We start from the raw sequence: 22710 nt of genomic DNA, 5'->3' as shown, positions 1-22710 counted from the left end.
ACGACCCCTACCTTTCACCTTACACAAAAATCCACTCAACATGGATTAAAGACCTAAATCTACGACCTGACACCATCAAGTTACTAGAGAACATTGGAGAAACCCTTCAAGATATTGGCACAGGCAAAGAGTTTCTGGAAAAGACCCGGGAGGCACAGGCAGTCAAAGCCAAAATCAACTATTGGGATTGCATCAAATTGAGAAGTTTCTGTACTGCAAAAGAAACAGTCAGGAGAGTGAAGAGACAACCGACAGAATGGGAAAAAATATTTGCAAACTATGCAACAGATAAAGGGTTGATAACCAGAATCTACAAAGAGATCAAGAAACTCCACAAAAACAAAACCAACAACCCACTTAAGAGATGGGCCAAGGACCTCAATAGACATTTTTCAAAAGAGGAAATCCAAATGGCCAACAGGCACATGAAAAAATGTTCAAGGTCATTAGCAATCAGGGAAATGCAAATCAAAACCACAATGAGGTTTCACCTCACCCCAGTTAGAATGGCTCACATGCAGAAATCTACCAACAACAGATGCTGGCGAGGATGTGGGGAAAAAGGGACACTATCCCACTGTTGGTGGGAATGCAAATTGGTCAAGCCACTATGGAAGTCAGTCTGGAGATTCCTCAGAAACCTGAATATAACCCTACCATTTGACCCAGCCATCCCACTCCTTGGAATTTACCCAAAGGAATTTAAATTGGCAAACAAAAAAGCGGTCTGCAGCCTAATGTTTATTGCAGCTCAATTCACAATAGCTAAGACCTGGAACCAACCTAAATGCCCATCAACGGTAGACTGGATAAAGAAATTATGGGATATGTACTCTTTAGAATACTACACCGCAGTAAGAAACAACGAAATCCAGTCATTTGCAACAAAATGGAGGAATCTGGAACACATCATGCTGAGTGAAATAAGCCAGTCCCAAAGGGACAAATACCATATGTTCTCCCTGATCGGTGACAACTGACTGAACACCAAAAAGTAAACCTCCTGAAGTGAAATGGACACTATGGGAAACGGTGACTTGATCAGCATAGCCCTGACTGTTAATGAACAACTTAATACATTATCCCTCTTAGTAGTTTTTTTGTCTGTTCTACTTAATATGACTGGTTTAATTCTGTAATTAATACACAGTTACTCTTAAGTGTTAAAAATTAACTGAAATGTGATCCCTGTTAAACATAAGAGTGGGAATAAGAGAGGGCAGAGATGTATAATTTGGGACATGCTCAAGCTGACTTGACCCAAATGGTAGAGTTAAAAACATACCAGGGGATTCCAATTCAATCCCATCAGGGTGGCATGTACCAATGCCATCTCACTATTCCAAGTGATCAATTTCAGTTCACAATTGATCATAATGAAAGGACTAAGAGTCAAAGGGAGCACATAAACAAGTCTAGTACCTGCTAACACTAACCGATGGAATAAATAAAGGGGAAAGTGATCCAACATGGGAAGTGAGATACTCAGCAGACTCATAGAATGGCAGATGTCCTAAATAGCACTCTGGCCTCAAAATCAGCCCTAAAGGCATTCGGATCTGGCTGAAAAGCCCATGAGAGTATTTCAGGCATGGAAAGCCAAGACACTCTGGCAAAAGATCTCTGCGAGTGAGATCCCAGTGGAAAGAACAGGTCTTCAAAGAAGGAGGTACCTTTCTCTGAAGGGAGGAGAGAACCTCCACTTTGACTATGACCTTGTCTAAACAAGATAACAATCGGAGAACTCAGAGGGCTTCCATAGCCTTGGAAACTCATGACTGGTGCATAGGGAGATTACTGATGCCATAGACAGGAGTGTCAATTGGTAAAGTCAACAACAGGAGTCACTGTGCACTTACTCCTCATGTAGGATCTCTGTCCTTAATGTGCTGTGAATTGAGATCTAATGCTATAACGAGTACTCAAACAGTATATTTCACTTTGTGTTTCTATGGGGGTGCAAACTGTTGAATGCTTTACTTAATGTATACTAAACTGATCCTCTGTAAAAAAAAAAAAAGAAATTATCAACTCCCAACTTGACTCTCACTGGGATTAAACATGACAATAGGTCTGATCTGATTTCATCATCATTTAAAAAAAATCATCTATTATTTTTCACTTTATGTTTCTGTGTGGGAGCAAACTGTCGAAATCCTTACTTAATGTATACTAAGCTGATCTTCTGTATATTAAGATAATCGAAAATGAATCTTGATGTGAATGGAAGGCGAGAGGGAGTGGGAAAGGGGAGGGTTGTGGGTGGGAGGGACGGTATGTGGGGGAAGCCATTGTAATCCATAAGTCGTACTTTGGAAATTTATATTCATTAAATAAAAGTTAAAAAAAATATAGGAGGTGTATTAGTGTCATCTAAACTCAACCATGGAAGAATTGACAGTATTCTACCAAAGTTTCTGAAGGCTTTTAACTTTGATGAATAGATTTTCCTTTCCCTTATATAGCAAGTATTTTTCCTTCTTCCATAAAACCGATAGTGACATTTCTTAAAAATAAAAGAAATTGATGAAGTAATTCTGTAAAATTTATTAATGTTAAGTAACCTTTCAGAATTTATTTATACACACAGAGAAAATAAGCACTTTCAATATTGCCATATTGTTCATGATTGTACAGAAACTGATATACTGTGCAAAAGATTCTGGATTTACTTATAATCCATCCCAGTCACTATATATGAAATGTTCTTTCTTTGCTAAATACTCACTGAGAATGTTTTACTTACATAGCATGTAGCTTCCTGAAGCCCTCCACTTTTCTTCTTACTCCAAGTCCCAATCAATGTAGAAACATAGCTGTGGAATTATTCTTTTGCTGTGTTCTTGGAAGAACAAGGAGGCAATAAGGAAAGACAGCTGTACAGCAAAGGCCAAGAATATCCAAGGGAGGTCAGGAAAGTCAGCTGAGATTACCAATATCTATGCTGCATGCTCTGTCCTTTTATATATTTTTATTTTCTTGCACAAAAAGAGATCAGGGCTACCGCTGTCTTTTTTTTTTTTTTTTGACAGGCAGAGTGGACAGTGAGAGAGAGAGACAGAGAGAAAGGTCTTCCTTTGCCGTTGGTTCACTCTCCAATGGCCGCCGCTGCAGCCGGCGTACCGCGCTGATCCGATGGCAGGAGCCAGGATCCAGGTGCTTTTCCTGGTCTCCCATGGGGTGTAGGGCCCAAGCACTTGGGCCATCCTCCACTGCACTCCCTGGCCATAGCAGAGAGCTGGCCTGGAAAAGGGGCAACCGGGACAGAATCCGGCACCCTGACTGGGACTAGAACCTGGTGTGCTGGCGCCACAAGGTGGAGGATTAGCCTATTGAGCCACGGCACTGGCTCTACCGCTGTCTTTTGATAATTAATGAGATACATAGTGCTGAAGAAAAGTGACTTATAAGACACCAGAGCTGACACAGAATCCCAGCATACACAAATGACAAAAAATGTATGAACTTGCTTCATGTTTCCTGAAATAGCAATGAAGTAGAACAAACAGGAAATTAGAAAATAAAAAAATAGAAATCTCATCCCAGATTAAGGAAATTTGAACTTCTTTTTTCTAGAAGGAACAATTAAATATTTATAAATGGAGGAAGACAGAATTGTTTTTTTAGAAGTCAGAAAGGAATAAGCACATTAAACACTACTGTGACACCACCCAGAAAAAATGAAAAACTGTTACTTCAACTAGCACAGTGACAGTGAGAATAAAAAGATGGGGGAAATAAGACCAACAGAGGTAAGATGCACCAGTTGTGACAGCAGACAGAATTTGAGTGTAAAGAAAAGGTATGTGATTAACAGAAACACTGAATAGAGAAATTTCTAAACATTTGGGAAAAATAATTTCCTGTATAAAAACAATGAGAAGACTTTCAAAAACTGTAAGTATCCACATCTTCAGATCTGTACATTTTATAGATGCTTGCAATAACCTTGGAAGTTTTTACTTAGAAAAGTGGTTGAATTTCAGTAAGAGAACTGAGATTTGGGACTTGGAATAGTTTTCAATTCAGGTCTTCCACTCCCTTCCTCCAAAGTATAAGTTTGGATTTCCCTAAACCAAAACCCCAAACCAAAAATCTCCAAAGTCCAAAACTTGCTTAGAGCTCACCACAAGAGGAAAATCCTACACCTGACCTCATGGAAGTTATTATGGTCAGAATGTTTGCACACTGCGGCCTGTGCTGTGGTGCAGTGGGTTAAGGCTTCAGGCTGCAGAGCTGGCATCCCATATGGGCACGAGTTTGAGTCCCTGCTGCTCCACTTCTGATCCAGCTGCCTGCTATTGTGCCTGGGAGAGCAGAGGAAGATGGCCTATTTTCTTTGTCCCCTTCAGCCACATGGGAGACCCAGAAGAATCTCCTGGCCCTGGCTCTGGATACGTTCAGCTGTGGTTATTGTGGCCATTTGGAGAACCAACCAGCAGATGAAACCTCTCTTCTTCCCTCTCTCAGTCTCTTCTCTCTAACGCCTTTTTTAAAATAAATATTTAGAAAAGTAAAATGCTGACATACTACAAAATATGGTATAAATTATGTTCACTCTATGAATAAGTGAAAACCTCTTGAGATTTGAGTCCTATCACCAAGATTTCTCCTCAATTCCAAGAATATTCCAAAATCTTCCCATATTAGTCCCAAGCCATTTCCATAAGGGACAGACTAATTCTATTGAAAACCTGAATTTCCATTCTCACATAGAAAATGAGCACCTGGACCAAGTGTGCAGGAATTTTTTTTTTAATTTTTTAACTTTTATTTAGTAAATATAAATTTCCAAAGTACAATTTATGGATTACAATGGCTCCCCCCACCATAATTTCCCTCCCAATCGCACCCCTCCCATCTCCCGATCCCTCTCCCATTCCATTCACATCAAGATTCATTTTCAATTCTCTTTATATACAGATCTATTTAGTATATATTAAGTGAAGAGTAAATCACTTTGCATGCACACAGAAATAAAAAGTGTAAAATACTGCTTCAGTACTAGTTATAACATTACTTCACATTGGACAACATATTAAGGACAGAGATCCTGCATGGGGAGTAAGTACACAGTGACTCCTGTTATTGATTTAACAATTTCACACTCCTGTTTATGGAGTCAGTAATCTCCCTAGGCTCTATCCATGAGTTCCCAAAGCTATGGAAGCCTTTGAGTTCACCGACTTCAATCTTATTCAGACAGGGTCCTAGACAAAGTGGAAGTTCTCTCCTCCCTGCAGAGAAAGGTACCTACTTCTTTGACGGCCCCCCCTTTTTTTCCCAGAGTGTCTTGGCTTTCCATGCCTAAAATACTCAATGTGCTCTTTAGCCAGATCCAAATGCCTTAAGGGCTGATTCTGAGGCCAGAGTGCTATTTAGGACATCTGCCATTCTATGAGTCTGCTGTGTATCCTGCTTCCCATGTTGGATCCTTCTCTCCCTTTTTGATTCCATCAGTTAGCATTAGCAGACACTAGTCTTGTTTGTGTGATCCCTTTGACTCTTAGACCTATCAGTGTGATCAACTGTGAACTGAAATTGATCACTTGGACTAGTGAGATGGCATTGGTATATGCCACTTTGATGGGATTGAATTGGAATACCCTGGCACATTTTTAACTCTACCATTTGGGGCAAGTCCGATTGAGCATGTCCCAAATTGTACATCTCCTCCCTCTCTTATTCCCACTCATATTTAACAGGGATCACTTTTCAGTTAAAATTTAAACACCTAAGAATAATTGTGTGTTAATTACAGAACAACAGTTGGCATTATTGAACCAGATTAGTGCTTCTGTAAAAAAAAAAAAAAGTCCATTAGCAAACCCCATTTTTAATTGACCAAACTCACAGCTAACCTTGTAATAGTAGTTCTTCCCCTAGGAATCCTTATTAAAAACAAGAAGCAGCAATAGCTTTATCCTGAGTCTTCCTGATGTGATGATAAACATTGGGGAAAATATGCAATAGACACAAAATTTTTTTAAAAAAAGCTGGAAAATATGAATCAGGAATTGAATAATTGAATCTACTTCAAAATTCACATTTGAAGCCCTAATCCCAAATGTAATTAGAAGTAATTAAGGCTGGCACCATGGCTCACTAGGCTAATCCTCCGTCTTGTGGCGCCAGCACACCGGGTTCTAGTCCCAGTCCGGGCACCGGATTCTGTCCAGTTTGCCACTCTTCCAGGCCAGCTCTCTGCTGTGGCCAGGGAGTGCAGAGGAGGATAGCCTAAATCTTTGGGCCCTGCACTCCATGGGAGACCAGGAGAGGCACTTGGCTCCTGCCATAGAATCAGCGCGGTGTGCCGGCCGCAGTGCCAGTGGAGGGTGAACCAATGGCAAAAGGAAGAACTTTCTCTCTGTCTCTCACTGTCCACTCTGCCCATCAAAAAAAAAAAAGTAAATAAGAGGAAATGAGTCATAAGGATGTAGCCATAATCCAACAGAATTAGTCTTTTTCTAGGAAGACAGCAGAGAGTGTGTCTGTTCTGTTTTCACACATTCATGGAAGAAATGTCATTTGAGGTTGTAACAAGCAAGATCTGTGTGCAAGCCAGTAAAAGACCCGTTACCATAGATTGCCTCTAACAAAATCATTAGAAAATAAACTTCTGTTTTCTAATCCACTTAGTCTATGATAATTTTGTTTTGAAAAGCTAAGAAGAAGACTACACAAACACCTACAGAGGGCTCTTATTAAAGTTCTAAACCATTCCTATGTTTGCAAATCGATCAATGTGATACACCACATTAACAAACTGCAGATGAAAAAACATATGATTATCTCAATAGATGCAGAGAAAGCATTTGATAAAATAAAACACCCTTTCATGATGAAAACTCTAAGCCAATTGGGTATAGAAGGAACATTCCTCAATATAATCAAAGCAATTTATGAAAAACCCACAGCCAACATCCTATTGAATGGGGAAAAGTTGGAAGCATTTCTACTGAGATCTGGTACCAGACAGGGATGCCCACTCTTGCCACTGCTATTCAATATAGTTCTGGAAGTTTTAGCCAGAGCCATTAGGCAAGAAAAAGAAATGAAAGGGATAGAAATTGGGAAGGAAGACCTCAAACTATCCCTCTTGGCAGATGATATGATTCTTTATTTAGGGGACCCAAAGAACTCTACTAAGAGACTATTGGAACTCATAGAAGAGTTTGGCAAAGTAGCAGGATATAAAATAAAAAAATGCACAAAAATCAACAGCCTTTGTATACACAGGCAATGCCACAGCTGAGAAAGAACTTCTAAGAGCAATCCCATTCACAACAGCTGAAAAAATAATCAAATACTTTGTAATACACTTATGGTGTATTATGATGTCATATATCTCTACAATGAATATTACAAAACCTAAAAGAAAGGAATAGAAGAGGATACCAAAAAATGGAAAAATCTTCCAAACTTATGGATTGGAAGAATCAATATCATCAAATTGTCCATTCTCCCCAAAGCAATTTATAGATTCAATGTAACATAAAAATACCAAAGACATTGTTCTCCGATCTGGAAAAATGATGCTGAAATTCACATGGAGGCAAAGGGGACCTTGAATATCTAAAGCAATACTGTACAACAAAAACAAAGCCAGAGGCATCACAATACCTGATTTCAAGACCAAAAAGGAAACCTGTTGTAGTGAAATGGACAATATGAGAAACAGTGACTTCATCAGCCCTTGTCCTATCAAGGAAGAACTTACTATTTTATTCCTTTTAGTATTTTTTTATTCTACTTAATACCATTGCTTTAACTCTTTAATTAACACACAATTATTCTTTGGTGTTTAAATTTAACTGAAAAGTGATCCCTGTTAAATATAAGAGTGGGAATAAGAGAGGGAGGAGATGTACAATTTGGGACATGCTCAATCAGACTTACCCCAAATGGTAGAGTTAGAAATGTGCCAGGGGATTCCAATTCAATCCCATCAAAGTGGCCTGTACCAATGCCATCTCACTAGTCCAAGTGATTAATTTCAGTTCACAGTTGATCGCACTGATAGGTCTAAGAGTCAAAGGGATCACACAAACAAGACTAGTGTCTGCTAATGCTAACTGATAGAATCAAAAAGGGAGAGAAGGATCCAACATGGGAAGCAGGAAACACAGCAGACTCATAGAATGGCAGATGTCCTAAATAGCACTCTGGCCTCAGAATCAGCCCTTAAGGCATTTGGATCTCGCTGAAGAGCCCATGAGAGCATTTTTGGTATGGAAATCCGAGACACTGTGACAAAACAAGGCCTAAATGGAAGATCTCTGTGAGTGAGAACCCAGTGGAAAGAATGGGCAATCAAAGAAGGAGATACCTTTCTCTGCAGGGAGGAGAGAACTTCCACTTTAACTATGACCTTGTCTAAATAGGATCAGAGTCGGCGAACTCAAAAGGCTTCCATATCTTTGGCAACTCATGACTAGAGCCTAGGGAGATTACTGATGCCATAAACAAGAGTGTCTAATTGTTAAATCAACAACAGGAGTCACTGTGCACTTACTCCCCATGCAGGATCTCTGTCCTTAATGTGTTGTCCAATGTGAATTAATGCTATAACTAGTACTCAAACAGTACTTTACACTTTGTGTTTCTGTGTGGCTACAAACTGTTGAAATTGTTACTTAATATATACTAAATTGATCTTTTGTATATACAGATAATTGAAAAATGAATCTTGATATGAAGGGTATGGGAGAAGGAGTGGGAAATGGGAGGGTTGTGGGATGGAGGGAAATTATGGTGGGGGGAAAGCCACTGTTATCCATAAGCTGTACTTGGGAAATTTATATTTGTTAAATAAAAGTTAAAAAAAAAAAGAAACTAAGAATGAGAACTGCTAAAGAATCCTCAAGGAAGATGATGGTACTGATGGTTGATGAACAAGGATATTATGGTAATTGATCAGACTGATAGAGTACTCATTTGTGAGATAAACATAGGCTAGTTGATTTGAATGAATGTGTAAATTTATAGCACAAATTTATTGAAAACATAAATCTAAACACCCAAGAAACAAAACAGCCTACAAGTGAGATAAAGTCAAAGAGATCCACATTTAGACAAATTGTAAGCAAGCTGATAACATATTAAGAAACAAGTAGAATCTTGAAAACACAGACAATATTGACCCTAATAAAATTATGAGCTGGTTTTTCATCCCAAACCATGGAGGCCAGAAAGCAACTGATTACATATTCATAATAGTGAAAGGAAAAGACAGGCAATCGAGAATTATACATCCAGCAAGATTATCCTTTCAGAATGTATAAATTGACATTCTATTTTATATTTTATTAAATTCAAACAAATCTCTTGTATTTCATATATAGAGATTTAGGAACATAGTGACACTTCCCACCCTATCACCCCTCCTGCCCACACTCCCAGCCTTTCTTCTCCTTCCTCTCCTAATCCATCTCTCAATTTTTACAATTATCTACTTTCAGTTTACTTTATATTCATAAGATTAACCCTACTCTAAGAGTTCAAGAAATAGTAAGGAGAAAAAATAAACACTGCTTCTCAACAGTAGAGACAAGGGCTTTAGACAATCATTTTTATCTTTAACAAAATTGAAAGATTTTTTTCATTAGTAAACTAAATAAAAGCACAAGTGAACATTACATAGACAAACAGTATCAATGTATTTTTTTCACTATAACACCTTTTTTCATTTACATAAAGAGAACAAGTCTTGGGCCAGTGCTGTGGCAGAGGTAGTTAAACATGCAGTGTCACCATCCTATATGGGCATCAGTTGAGTCTTGGCTGCCCCTCTTCTGAAAAAATTATGGTATATGTACACCATGGAATACTATAGTGATAAAAAATGAAATACTGTCATTTGTAACAAAATGGATGCACATGGAAACCATTATACTTATTGAAATAATCCACTCCCCAAGGACAAATATAATATATTCTCCCTTGCCTGTGATAACTAAAAAAGTACCTGAAAGTTAATCAATAAAAGAGAAATTGCCACTTTGAGATGCAATGCTTTTGGACAGCCCCTGTCTCAACTGTTGAGGGACAGTTTTTTTTTTTTTTTTTTAAATACTATTTTTTGAATTCTTTACTTAGTGTAAGTCTAATCATATGAGTATAAAATTAATTACAAATAGCTCTTTGTAAAAAATAAGAATGTGACTAGGAGAGGCTGAAGGAAGAAGGACAGGAGTATGAGCAGGAGGGAGGGTAGGGTGGTAAGAATCAGTATTTCCTAAATATATATTTATGAAATACATGATTTTTATGCCTTAAATAAAAGGTTTCTAGGTAAAAAAGATGAACAACAGCAAAAAATAATCTTTGGTAAATATAATAGATATCTTTGAATTGCTAATGAATCACCACATTTAATCAAATAAGAATCATTGTTTATATTTGTTGTTATTTGTTTTTTAATCATGTAAAGTCCTAAAACATGAATTTGTTACAATTTATAGTTGCTCATCTTAGCAGCAGTAATTTACCCCTAGTAGTAATCAGTTTTAATCAATATATATTTTATTCATGGTGATATTTAATTATAATGAATTTTCAATAACCCATTATGTATGTGTTTAAGTAATGACTTAAATACAGTAAACTCTGGAGAACTCTGCTATCTGATATTGAAAACATAGCTCTTTGACTTGCTGACAACTTGGTTTATAGAAGCTAACCTCTGGGCTGGCACTGTGGCATCGTGGGTAAGGCTGCTGCCTGCAGGGTTGGCACCCTGTATGGGCTGCAGTTCGAGTCACTGCTGCTTCACTTTTGATCCAGCTCTCTGCTATGGCCTGGGAAAGCAGTAGAAGATGGCCCAAGTGTTTGGGCCCCTACACCAATGTGGGAAAGCTGGAAGAAGCTCTTGGCTTCTGATCAGCCCAGTTCTGGCCAATGTGGCCATTTGTGGAGTGAACTACTGCATGAAAGACCTTTCTCTCTGTATTTTCCTCTATCTCTCTGTAACTCTACCTGTCAACTAAGTAAATAAAGGCTTTTAAAAAGGATGTTGAGATTTTATATTATATCCAGAAGAATTAAACTGGATTTTGTCTCTCACTGTGTACAAGAAAAACCTAATAAAAGCTAAAAATCTAAATTAAAAAAATAAACTCTGAACTGCTTGAAGAAAAAGTAATGGGCAAGTATTATTTTTATGCCATACACAAAGAACAGGAAACAAAACAAACTTAGACAAATGGGATTTCATCAAATTAAAGAACTTCTTTACAGCAATGAAAAATAAAGCAAAAAAGGAATCTACATAATTTCAGAAAATATTTACAAACCTTTCACCTGAGAATGGCTTAACAATCAGAATATATAGGTAACTCAATAGCAAAATTACAAATTATTCTATTATAAATTGAAGAGTAGGGGCCGGCGCCATGGCGCACTAGGTTAATGCTTCCCCTGCGCTGCCAGCATCCCACATGGGCACTGGGTTCTAGTCCCAGTTGCTCCTTTTCCAGTCTAGCCCTCTGCTGTAGCCTAGGAAGGCAGTGGAGGGTGTCCCAAGTGCTTGGACCCCTGCATCCGCATGGGAGACCAGGAGGAAGCACCTGGCTCCTGGCCTCAGATTGGCACAGCACTGGCCATAGTGACCATTTAGGGAATGTCTCTTAATAGAGAATTTTAAGTGTCTCTTATTAGAGAAAGATATTTGACAAGATAATAAAAATGTGGAAAATATTAATGAGTTATAAGAAATAGATGACAGTGTAAACTAACAGAGCAACTTTAGTATTAAAGTATATCATTATTGAGCTTATAATTTGATAAATGTGTAAAATATTTCACCACTATATTTTGTTTTGAATAAGCACTTTGTTTAATATTGTAATTTAAAACAGATTATAGTTTGACAAAGACTAAAGAAACAAACCAAAAATACAAAGAGAAAATAGGCAAGAAACCTATTCCATGAAAAAAAGTGATAGGAAAAACATTCCAATAAAGCAAGATATAGAAGTAAATAAGCTTATAATCCTGAATGCAATAGGAAAACATGATCTTTGTGGGACAAGAATGGTGGTGCAATGGGTTAAGCTGCTGCGTGGGGCACCAGCATCCTGTATATGAGTGCTTGGTTAGAGTCCCAGACACACCATTCCTCTCATGCAGTTTCCTGCCACTGAACAAGAAGCACCAAACAATGCTCAAATCCTTGGGTTTCTCCCATCCACTCAGGAGAAGTGAATGGAGTTTCTGGATCCTGGCTTCCGTCTGGCACATCTCTGGCTGTTGCAGCCACACCAGGGGTCAAATGAGCAGATATATATCTCTGTCTCCTCCTCTCTCTGTCACTCTGATTTTAAGTAAATAAATCCTTTAAAAAAGACAAGTGATCCTCAGATATGATGAAAACCAAATATAGCATTACAAATTCTACAAGAGATGCAGCAAAAAGCACAGGATAAAAGATTAAATGTATACGCATTTTAAATTTTTATGACCTTTTTTGAAGAACAAAATTTCTGTCATCATTCTGTTACAAAAAAGCTACCAAAAAGACACGCATATGCAATTCTCACATAATCAAAAAAAAACCAAAAATTCTACTTAAGACTAAATATTATAGTAAATAAATTACTTTGATTTAATCTCAATCCATCCTAGGAAGAAGGAAACATACCCTCTTCCTATCAACAGTCATACTAGACTGGGTTGTGTATTAGATCAGTGTTCCTAAGGTGGGCAGTACATCATGGCTGTTGTGCATTCTGGGAACTGAAAGTCCCTCCCTTTTCAGTCTGCTTGAGACAGAGTGGGTGGTGGGGCCAGAATCCTACTCGGATGGCACTCACAGATCTTCACCAGGAGCCCAGATCCTGACTGCTGTTCCAGGCCTGTGGGCAGTGAAGGCCTCTCCCACGTGGGGCTGGGGGCTCAGAAGGGACCCTGCAGCCAGGCTGGGTCCTTTGAATTCTCAGTTCACTGCCACAAAGGGTCCCATCCTTCCTTCCTCTCCACTCCAGCTCTGGATGCTTTTTCCCAGGTGCCTCCGCATTCCCCAGCCCAGAGATGCCTTGGTCAGGTTTCCTCCAGACCATGGCGGCCTGCCTTGGTCTCAGCAGCAGCCTCGTCAGCTTCTCAGCAGTCCTGTGCTTTCTCCTTCAGAAAACCCGTCAGTGATGCACGGATGGTCCTAGGCATTACAGCACGGGCAGTGTGACAGGCCCCACACAGTGGGTACCTCCATGTAGGAGGAGAAAGAACAGAGGACAGCAGGAGAGACTGTGAACCCTTTCTCCTTGCGTCCTGGGCTGACAAGAGGACAAGTGGTACTGGGAGCCCATGTCCCTCTTCTACCCCACTGATGGCCACACCCAACCCAAATAACATTCATCAGCCTCCAGAGCCCCGTGTGCAGCCATGACCATTGTGGCCTCAGAAGAGGGACCAGGAGCCATGGTTCTGGAACTTGGAGCAGGTGTCCTTCAGCTCCATGGTTCATTTCGAGGAGGACATGGGAGGCTGAAATAGAGAATTTATAAACAGCATGGAGTACGGGCACTACCTCTTCAGAAGCAGCACCATGGAGTCAGGTGGCTGCCATGTCACACAGCACTGTGGGCAGCGTGGCCAGCAGTACTTGGAGGTTCATGCCCTTGCCCTTGACCAGGTCTCACTGCAGTGAGTCCATGGCTCTGATCAGCTGTAAGGTTTGGTTACTTCCTGAGGCCTTGGAGGCAAACCCTGATTAGACTGCAGATCCGCAAACCCCTTTCAGGGACTTTCTGCTTCTGGATAACTCGCAGTGTACAGACAACCCTCTACTCTGGGCCACATCACACTAAACCTCATGACACTGTCTCATACCAAGCTTTCCTCACAGCTTGTGCAGGGTGACCCATGTGGTGCCCTGGGCCAGCAACCGCCTATGGGCCAGGAACATGGGAGGTAGGAGCTGATGGTGCTAAGGTAGGCAACAGGGTCCATGCTCTGAGATTCGGTTTCAGTGGCATGGGTATGGCCCAGGCATGGTAGCCTCCCAGCAGATCAAGACAGCTGCAGGGGCACTGTGACCTTGCCAGGCTCTGCCAGCAAATTCCCCAGGTGCAGGAAGTGGGTGCTGCGGGCCTGGTCCCAGAGACTCGCTGCTCCCACTCCTCTCCAGGCCTGCCCCTGCCCTGGTTTTGTGTTGACTCTGAAAATGTAGGCTATGTAATTATATGGACTTATATTTACCCAGAGTAACTGCAATGCAGTTTGTAAAAATTAACCTGGATATTTATTTTAAATACAGTTTCAAAATTTTAGAGTGTTTCATTTTATAAGTTCAAGTATAATTTCGGTAATGATTTCTACTTTTGAACAAAATTATCCTTTGAAATTTGTCTCCCATAAATTGATGTAATGTGAAATGTGGGTTGTGAGCCATACTCTCATTTGTTTGCTGCAGACATTGTTAAGTTGATAGAACCTGAGCAAATAAACGGCAAAACCCTCCCAGTACAGGAAGAGGGAGAACTCATTGTTTCTTGAAGATGTCTCCCACTTGCTTCCATTACAGAAGAGAAGATTCCATTTTTTGATACATTTTATGCTTTCAGATGGGATTGTAGCTTTTGCTTTACAAATACATGGTTCCTGGCAAGAGCCAGTAGTGGGAGGATTGGAGAATGGTAAGATCCCTTCCATGCCTATTTAGTAAAGTAGAAATAAAGAGGAAGGCAGATGTCAGTTAAGGAGCTTGTCTGAAAATGCTTTTTTCAAATGTAACAAGATTATATGTTTATTTTTAGTAAAATAAAATCTTTTGTTCTTTTGTATGCAAGCAAATACAGTGCCTGTAACTTTCTAGATCTCAAGTGGTGGATTCAGTCTTCATTTGTTGTGCTTCTATCTCAACCTACAAATTATAGTCTTTTGTATCAGTTATTAAATAAGCATGTAAAATTAACTCAATAAGAATACAGTTAGTTGAGATGTTTGGTGTTTACAAACTATAAATAAGTACAAGAAAAGTGTGCATTACATGCTGGAAGGAAATACTTATTATTCATAAATGATCCGAAGACTTGAAAGACCCATATTTATTATATAACCATATTTGTGAATTACCACTTAGGAACTTGAAGTGAGAAAGACAGATATATATTTAAATTAAGAATTCACATACAAGTACATAACCCTCTCTCTCAAGTGCTCACCATACCTTACTACAAAAGAAGGAGGCCTGAGGCCACAGAAGTTCAAATATATAAAACATACTGAAATATCAAATATTTTGATCTAAGTTCAAGTAAATCAAATAATGAATTGCAAAGATTTTCATACAATTTGACTCAATGAAAACATAAACAGCTTAACAGCTGAAAAAATTTTGAAAAATATGAAGTTTATTGGGTATGAACAATGTATTTCATTTAAAAAAAAGCCTACAACAGGTTTATTTCATCATGGCTCCCATATTTTTAAGAATTATAATTCACTATACACAAGTTGCAAATTAAGCTAGAACAAATACGTGGAAACATCTGCAGATATTTGTAATTTGTACTATGAAGTTCTGCAAAAGATAAAGAATTTAAACCATTAAAAAATTTAAATGAAGGGCCAGTGGTGTTGCAGGTAAAGCCACCACTTGTGATGCCAGGATCCCATATGGGTGCAGTAGGTGTCTTGGCTGCTCACTTGTGATCCAACTCCCTGCTAATGGCCTAAGAAAGAAGAAAAACCTTGCCCAGGTGTTGGGATTCTGCCACACATGTGCAAGACCCTGAGGAAGCTCATGGCTCTTGTCTTCAGCCTGGCCCATCCCTGATCATTGAGGACATTAGAGAAGTAAATCAGCAGGTTGGAAGCTTTCTCTCCCTCTGGGTATCTCCCTCTCCCTCTGTAACTTTCAAATAACTAAATAGATCCTAACAAAATATACAGTGAACAAAAATTATTTTTTCTGATCATATTGATTTGACTCAATCAAATATGCTGGAAATGTGAGGTTAATGTTATTCTCATACACTACTAGTTAATGATATTAATACATTCTTTTAGATGGTAATTTAGTAAGATCTATTCAAATTTGCAACATAGCATCCTTTCTATCTTGTAAGAACTTCACTGGAATTAGATCCTACACAAAACCCTGGATATTGTGGAATCATATGCACACCTCTGATAAGAAATTTTCTAATGTATTATATGTATCAGATATAAAATATAATGGGCAATTTGGGAAATGCTCAAGCTGACTTACCTCAAACGGTAGAGTTAGAAACGTGCCAGGGGATTCCAATTCAATCCCATCAAGCTGGCATGTACCAATGCCATCTCACTAGTCCCAATGATCAATTTCTGTTCACAATTGATCATAATGATAGGACTAAGAACCAAAGGGATCACATAAACAAGACTAGTGTCTGCAAATACTAGCTGATAGAATAAAAAAGGGAGAGAACGATCCAACATGGGAAGTGAGATACACAGCAGACCCATAGAATGGCAGATGTCCTAAACAGCACTCTGTTCTCAGAATCAGCCCTTAAGGCATGCGGATCCAGCTGAAAAGCCCATGAGAGTATGTCAGGCATGGAAAGCCAAGACACTCTGGGGAAAAAAAAACCTAAAGGAAAGATCTCCGTGAGTGAGATCCCAGTGGAAAGAATGGGTCATCAAAGAAGGAGGTACCTTAATCTGAAGGGAGGAGAGAACTTCCACTTTGACCATGGCCTTGTCTAAATATGATCAGAGTCAGTGACCTCAGGGGGCTTCCATAGCCTTGGCAGCTCATGACAAGAGCCTAGGGTGATTACTGATGCCATAAACAAGAGTGTCAATTTGTTAAGTCAACAACAGGAGTCACTGTGCACTTATTCCTCCTGTAGGATCTCTGTCATTAGTATGCTGTACATTGAGATTTAATGCTATAACTAGTACTCAAACAGTATTTTTCACTTCATGTTTCTGTGTGGGAGCAAACTGTTGAAATCTTTACTTAATGTATGCTAAACTAATCTTCTGTATATAAAGAGAATCGAAAATGAATCTTGATGTGAATGGAAGGGGAGAGGGAGTGGGAAAGGGGAGGGTTGCCAGTGGGAGGGACGTTATGGGGGGGAAGCCATTGTAATCCATAAGATGTACTTTGGAAATTTATATTCATTAAATAAAAGGTAAAAAAAAAAACATAAAGGGGATTGTTTTGACAAAACAACAGACTAGTTATGAGATTTCTGGGTTTTGTTTCCAATGTATGAATGCTCAAATAATAGACCTTTAAATTAATTTATTGAGGGCTTGCCTACAATGTTACATATTCTGTAAACATTTCTGAATGCTGGATAAAACCTACAAGAACATATCCAAATATCTTTGATCTTTAATCTTAATCTTTAGTCTTTTTTTACATATTTATTTCACTGATAGAGTTAGACAGTGAGAGAGAGAGAGACAGAGAGAAAGGTCTTCCTTTCATTGGTTTAGCCCCAAAATGGCCACTACAGCTGGAAATATGCCGATCCGAAGCCAGGATACAGGTGCTTCCTCCTGGTCTCCCATGTGGGTGCAGGGGCCCAAGCACTTGGGACATCCTCCATTGACTTCCCAGGCCACAGTAGAGAACTGGACTGGAAGAGGAGCAACTGGGACTAGAACCCAGCACCCACATGAGATGCCAGCGCCGCAGGTGGAGGAATAAACAAATGAGCCATAGTGCTGGCCCCCAAAGATCTTTAATCTTAACCTAGTATGGCAAACTTTTCTATAAAGAGCCAGGTAGAAAGTATTTTTGACTTTGTGGACTGTAGTGCCTCTGCTGTCATCTAAAATATGTGTAAGCTATAGGTAAATAGATGGGGTTGTATTCCAATAAAACTTTTTACAAAAACAGAAATGAGCTAGATTTAGCCCACAGGAGCTACTACTACAATGAATTTTCCTTTTCAGAATATCATGAATACATGTCATTACTCATTTTAAAGATATAATATCCCAGGGTGTTCCATACTATGATTTTCAAGAGGGAATTAAAAATAAATCTTTTGGGGCTGACTCTGTGGCATAGCAGGTAAAGATGCTGCTTGCAGTGCCAGCATCCCATATGGGCGCCAGTTCGACTCCCAGCTGCTCTACTTCTGATCCAGCTCTCTGCTATGGCCTGGGCAAGCAGTAGGGGATGGCCCAAGTGTTTGGACCCCTGACCTGGGTGGGAGACCTGGAAGAAGTTCCTGGCTCCTGGCTTCAGATTGGTGCATCTCCCGCCATTGCAGCCAATTCTGGAGTGAACCAGAGGATGGAAGACCTCTCTCTCTCCCCCTTCTGCCTCTCCTTCTCTCTCTGTGTAACTCTGACTTTCTTATAAATAAATTTTTAAAAACTATAGAGATAAATGATAATTAGGTGATTACAAAAAGATCAAAATGTTAAATTCAGTACAATTATCAGGAAAATATTAAAGAAATGTGTATCAAGAATTATACTTGCAAATTTAAAAATATAAGAATGATTTGCAGTCCTTTAAAACTACACAGAAGGCAAAGAATGAATCACCTTGAAAAGGAAAAGAATTACTTTTGTCTACGAAAATGTGTACAGGTTGGTAAAATGATGCATTAGGACATCCCACTGCATCCCATATCAGAGTTCCCATTTGAGTCCTAGCTCCACTGTTTCGGATCCAGATCACTTCTAGTGTGCCTGGGAGGGAGCGATGATACTCAAATACTTAACTGCATGGCACTGCCCACATGGGGCCTGATGGATTTCATTGCTCCTGGACTTGGTCAGGTCCAGCCCTGGATGGTGCAGCTATGTGTAGTGAGCCATTAGATGGAAGAACTGTCTCTCTTTCTCTCTCTCTCCCTTTTTCCCTACATCCTCCTCAGATTTTTAAATAATAAAAGAAAATGTGACCATCAAAATTTTCAGGAGAATGTAGAGAAACACCCTCCGGTCGGTGAGGTCTCCAAGATGGTCACGGGTTCTCTATTCTAGCATTGGTAGACAGTAGAGTATTGATAATATACATGTGATAGTAATATTTTGAAATGCAAAATGAATTAATATTATAACATAGGTTTCAATACTGCAAATTAAGACTAAATATCAACAATAGCTATAAGAAGATATAAATAATTTATTATGAATTATCTATTATCTTTAGACTATAATCAACATATGAATTTCATAGCATGAATTACTGCACCAGATCTAGAAATCTCTGATCATAGCATGTATTACTACGCCAGATCTAGAAATCTCTGATCAACTCGTCATGAAAGATGTCATTGTAAATCACAGAATTTTTCCTGATTTCATTATCACACAGGAAAAAGCTAACATTGATGGCCACACATTCACAGTGTTAATATTGGGAAAAACTGTTATACTAATAGCATACACAGGCAATCGTAATTACGACATGACAGAGGTAAAATCAATTCACGTTCTCATAAATAATATATAATGTGATTACTCTCAATAGTATGAGTAATTTGTTAGAACCCTTAATAGAACGTATCTTGGCTGCTCCACTTCTGATCCAGCTCCCTTATAATCCACCTTGGAATGCAGTGGAAAAGGTCCATATGCTTGGACACTTACACCCTTGTGGGAGATCTTTAAGAAGCTCCTAGTTCCTGATCCAGTCATCGCCACAACCATGATTTGAGGAGTGAGCCAGAGGGTGGGAAGATCTCTCTCTCTCTCTCTCTTTTTAAAAAGAATTATTTATTTGAAATGCAGAGAAACAATCACAATTTTATTTAAGAATAAATATAGAGCTTCAGGATTTTCAATCAAGAAAACATCACTCTGTAAATCAGTAGAAAACTTTAAGACAACTGTATCTAGAAGGACACTGTGGAATATTTCAATTCCAATGTTAAATTGAATCTCATCACAATCCAGATGCAGTGAAGGGAAAGAACTTGAATGGGGGAAAGAATATACTGAACATAGGTAGTACAGAAAAAATGTGCACTTTAAATAGACAGGAAAGCTTAGACACTTTCCTTGAGTTAATAAACTCTCAGTAAAAATAGTAACCCACAATGCTAACACTTGCCTACAACTCGGGTACTGACTGATGTTATAAAATAGTGAAGAAATATAATCAAATAAAAATAAATGAAAAGTGATGTTCATATCATTGGATAAATTGTGATTAGGATAAAACTGAGCAGTTTGGTATGAATAATTACTAAGTGGCAACTAAACAAAGAGATTTAGTGAAAATAGTTTTTTAAATCAAATTTTTAAAATGATTGCATATCGCAGGAAGTTAAGATAATGTAACCACTTTTACTATGACCTTGTCTAAATAAGATTGGAGTTGGCGAACACAAAAGGCTTCCATAGCCTTGGTAATTCATGACAAGAGCCTATGGTGATTACTGATGCCATAAACAAGAGTGTCAATATGTTAAATCAACAACAAGAGTCACTGTGCACTTACTCCTCATGTAGGACCTCTGTCCTTAATGTGTTGTACAATGTGAATTAATGCTATAACTAGTACTCAAACAGTATTTTACACTTTCTGTTTCTGTGTGTGTGCAAACTGTTGAAATCATTACTTAATATATACTAAATTGATCTGTATATAAAGATAATTGAAAATGAATCTTGATGCGAATGGACTGGGAGAGGGAGCGGGAGATGGGAGGGTTCCAGGAGGGAGGGAAGTTATGGGGGGGAGCCATTGTAATCCATAAACTGTACTTTGGAAATTTATATTTATTAAATAAAAGTTAAAAAACATAATGCTATTGAAAATGTCAACAGTAGTGATAAATTTGGAGATCCCTACAAACTTCCAAATAGCAAAAAATTGTGTGATTCTGATAGCATGAAGCAGTACATTGACGTTAGACCAGAGATACTATGTACAGGAAAGATTCCAAGATAACCTAGAAAATTTCCATGCGACTTGTAAACCTACAATGAAAAAGCCACATATTCATAATGCAAGAACCAGTATACCTAAACTGAAATTATATATGAGTGATAGCATTAAATTCAAAGGCAAAAGAAAAAAAGAATTTAAATGCTATGACAAAAATGATATGGTGGCAACTCTAAGTGGATAGAGTAATTTTGTAAAAAAAAAAAAAAACACGATTAATGCCAAGAAAATGTGACAATTTTTAGTGAACAATTATTCCTTAATATTACATCTAAACACCATGTGAAATTTTCAGAAACTAAAATCCAGAAAAGATAATTTCCTTTCCATAGTGATTTTAAAGGAACACCAGCATCAAGAAAATCCATAAAATCAATAAAGACTTAAAAACATCCTTGAAAGAGGAAAAGAGAATGCTGGTCTCAGATGGATATGGGATGTTTTGAAGATAAAAATTTCTTAGGTTCCTTACAAAATTTTGAGAGAACTGACAACACAATCAAAAGCCAACAAATATGGCCACATGTTCACGGTGCTAGCATTGGTACATACTGTGATTAGATAATATAATTGGACAATAGTCATAAATTCAAATACAAAGTACAAGTTAAAAACTTTATCAGGGTACGAATATATTGTGATAACAATGACTAGAACTGTTTTTATAGGAGTGAAACTACAATAAGAACATTAAGATCATTTCATAAAAAATAGTCCATTGAATTCTTTAAAATACAAAAAAGGAAGAATGAATGGAAAGAAAGCAAAATTTTGAAAATTACCAGATAAACATTGATGGAAAGACATTTGTATCTAAATCCTTGAAAATTAAAATTGAAATTTTATAGTCCTCCAGAATTCCAGAAAAGCTAAAAAAAAAAAAATCCTCTAGGAACTGAGAAAGATTGGGTTAAGATGGCCTGAGAATTTGGGGCATGAAATAGTTGCAGAGAGAATTCAAAACATTTCCATCATGTTGATGTCATAAGAAGAAGCCACTCAAATAGGATATTGATGACATAAACAGGTCACACAGTGAATAAAGACAATTAAAAATGAGCATTTTACACGTGAATTACATTTTGATGATTGTAATTAGAATATAGGATACATAATAGAGTGATCAATAGACATGAAGGAATTTGGTGAACAATAATCCAGTAAATATTTTTACCATGAGAAAAATTTTGAAATCAAGGAAGGTAAATCAAGGAATATTTTTGGTGCCTTAATTCTTTAATTATTCTATCATTTTCAACTTTTGGCTTATTTCCATTGGAAGTATCAAGTGAATATCCTTGTGCATATATCTCTCTTCACAATCCTGATAATTTTATTTTCATTCTTTTTCTAAAATTTTATTTATGTTATACAATTTTCATGTATTTTATAGGTAGTGATTTAGAAACACTGTGATATTTCTCACCCTACCCTCCCTTTCATCCACGTTCCAACCTTTCATCCTCCTCCCTCTCCCATTACCACTGTTAAATTTTCAAAGATCTATTTTCAGTTTAATTAATGTTTGTAAAGTTAGCCCCAAATTAAGTAAAAGTGTTCACGATTGAAATCTTTACTTAATGTACACTAGACTGATCTTCTGTAAAAAAAAAAAAAAAAAAAAAAAAAAAAAAAAAAAAAAAAGAAATTATCAATTCCCAACTTGACTCTCACTGGGATTAAACATGACAATAGGTCTGATCTGATTTCATCATCATTTAAAAAAATCATCTATTATTTTTCACTTTATGTTTCTGTGTGGGAACAAACTGTTGAAATCCTTATTTAAGGTATACTAAGCTGATCTTCTGTATATTAAGATAATCGAAAATGAATCTTGATGTGAATGGAAG

The sequence above is a fragment of the Oryctolagus cuniculus genome, chromosome 20, assembly GCF_051225735.1.
Source record: "Oryctolagus cuniculus isolate XC-2025 breed Fujian yellow rabbit chromosome 20, ASM5122573v1, whole genome shotgun sequence".
Classification (NCBI taxonomy): Eukaryota; Metazoa; Chordata; class Mammalia; order Lagomorpha; family Leporidae; genus Oryctolagus; species Oryctolagus cuniculus.
The sequence above is the reverse complement of the archived record's forward strand: the minus strand, read 5'-3'. Positions refer to the sequence as shown.